General features: G+C 34.9%; 1 pseudogene; it reads left to right on the top strand.

The window, feature by feature from the left end:
- Positions 1–149: 149 nt before the first annotated feature.
- Positions 150–1,880, top strand: LOC116182183 (annotated as a pseudogene).
- Positions 1,881–2,887: the final 1,007 nt, after the last annotated feature.

Raw genomic sequence — 2,887 nt, 5'->3', positions numbered from 1 at the left:
CTGATTTGTATGAAGATTGAGAGCCTTCCATTCTAAGATTGAGTCCATAATTTAAAATAAACCAGTATTTTTCTCCTTCTGTTTGAAAGCAACATTGTAAGTTTTTTAAAGCCGCTGTGTATTTGTTAGTGAATAAACTGTTTCGATAGGGCGAAGAAAGAAAATTAGACGAAAAAGAGAAAGCTCAACTGGAAAAGCGTTACGCATTACCAGAACAGCCACACATTTTGGTCCATCCTTCGAGAACTGCCAAGTCCGGTAAATTTGACTGCACCATTATGTCGTTGTCTTTGTTATTGGATTATCGACCAGAAGATACGAAGGAACATTCATTCGAGGTTTCTTTATTCGCAGAATTATTTAATGAGATGTTAATGAGAGATTTCGGCTTTAATATATATAAAGCTTTGTGTGAACTGCCTGAAATGGCAAAGGAGAAAGACGAAAAAAAAAGAAAAGACGATGAAAAAAAAGATGATGATAAGAAGAAGGAGGAAGACAAGAAAAAGGACGAGGATAAGAAAAAAGATGAAAAAGACAAGAAAGAAGATCGTGAAAAAAAGAGTGAAGATCGCAAAGATGATAAAAAGAAGGACGAGGAGCGAAAAAAGGATAAGAAAGAAGAAAAGAAGAATGACAATCTTGATGATTCGGAGGACGAAGAGGATTATGATGAGGATGATTATAAAGATAAAAAGAAAACTGACAAAGACAAAAAGAAGAAGGAACGACCAAAAATGTTCACTAAGGATCGTAATCTTCTTCTGTCATTTGTTTATTTTGACCAAACTCACTGCGGTTACATCTTTGAAAAAGACATGGAAGATCTTTTATTTACTTTGGGGTTAAATTTGTCCAGAGCTCAAGTGCGGAAATTAGTGGCAAAAGTTATATCTAGAGATTCTTTACATTACCGAAAATTGACAGATAAACCAAAGGACGAGGATTTTATTGTTATTGATGATTCTGAGAAAGATGCTAATCTTATGGAGTTGGCTACTGGCAACAAAAAACTGTTGCCAATATTTAAAAGTAACTGCACTGCAACATCCGAGGAGAATTCGTCTAAATCTGCTGCAACTACTGATGGTACTATCGATTCATTTTTAATTCTGATTTAATCGAATTTTTTAGGATTAGTTATCTTTCGTGGTGCATTGGTTGATGTCACTAAATTAATGGCTCAGTTAGAACGAAGTGATAAGGCACGAATTCAAACAGAAGCAAGAATGATGGATTTAAAAAATGAAAATAGTAAAATCACAGAAAAATACAACAAAAGTAGCAGTAACATCCGTAGTTTAAATTCGGAGTTGAAGGAATACAAGGAAAAGTTAAAAACCTCGGAGGAGTCGTTAGTTCGAATAACGGTAAGTGATATATGTAGGTATATCGTGTTAAATAATGTTATGCCTGTAGGCATACTACCAACTATTGCAAGCGACATTGACAGATATTCGAGATAAAATTGATCCTGTTTTAAAGAGTACTATGTATTCAAAAGAAGAATCTTCACGAAAAGACAAAGACACTAACGAGAAGGAAAAGAAACATGAAGAAGGAAAAAGTAGGTGGGAAAAAAATGTAAAAGAAGAGCCAATGGAGTTGGATGCAACTGACGCATCAGAGGATACTAAACCTGCAAAAAGTGACAAATTGACACTATAACAGTCTTAGTCTTAGGTAAAATTCAGCTTTTCATACACATTGTTGTATAATTTCACTTATTTTCTTTTTTAATATAATGTCTTTCATTAATAGTGCACGTGTCAGTACTATTTCATACAAAAAATGGATTTGTTTATAAAATTGTACCTGTTCATGATTAACATTGAAAAGAAACAAATAAAGTATTCCACATGGTGGCGCGTATCTAATTTAGAAGTGTTTGATTGGTGTAACAGGGTATTCTTAGACCAAGGACTATAACAGAGAATGGAAAATTTGACCTATATTCATTTCCACATGTGCGATATTAAGAAAATTGTTGGTTGTTAGTATTGTAGTTCAAATGCGAGATGGGGATTGATATATATATAGGTATGGCATAAATGCATTGTGATCTGTAGTTTGAGCAGTTCTTGCTCACTTCTTCAGTAACCCGCTGTTAGCTGTGGTGGGTGAGACAGCTATTTAAACACCTCACTCAGCCATAGCCACAGAATGTACTAAGTATGTAATGGAACCGAATTATCCCGCTAAAATTCTATTTAAATATTCCCGAATCCGAGCCTGGCGCGATGAAAAAGGTCAAGATTGCGCTTTGTTTCGTTTTCGTGGAACACGTGTTTTTTTCTTCTCTGCTCTACATTGAAATGGGCCATAATTTACAATAAAAGTGTCAAATATTACGCTATGCGAGGAAACTTAATGATCCGTATCGACCCGTCTCGGAGCACGTTCAATTTTCGTCTAGGATTTGTTTAAATAAAAAAAGGGGGAGAATGCGGGAGAAGTATGTGTGCTTTTGTTGAGACCAGAAGTAAATCTTTACGTTGCGAATAGTGAGTGCACCTTCGACAATTACAAAGGTGATGTACTCGTTTTATTTATCTCTACGTCTATTGCATCCCTCTAATAACGATATGATCGTGTCCAATTATTTGCCAATATAACTTTATTCTCGTACCGCATTGATTATTGCCATTTATAACACATTCCAGATACAAATTGCAGTTTTAATTATACTGGGCCTACTGGGTAATTACTGACCGATTTACGTATTTTTGTTTATATTTAGATGCTGTATGTTCCCTTAGGGGCGATACCCAATACAAGTATGCAGAACTACATTTTAATTTATAATTGAATTTATTGCAGCACATTTCGTTTTTGTTTACCTGAATATGTTACTGTGTATTTACAGGGTGCCTTCATCTGGGGGCGA

The sequence above is a fragment of the Photinus pyralis genome, unplaced genomic scaffold (assembly GCF_008802855.1).
Source record: "Photinus pyralis isolate 1611_PpyrPB1 unplaced genomic scaffold, Ppyr1.3 Ppyr1.4_unclustered_Scaffold4117, whole genome shotgun sequence".
Classification (NCBI taxonomy): Eukaryota; Metazoa; Arthropoda; class Insecta; order Coleoptera; family Lampyridae; genus Photinus; species Photinus pyralis.
This window is presented reverse-complemented; position numbering and strand designations above follow the sequence as displayed.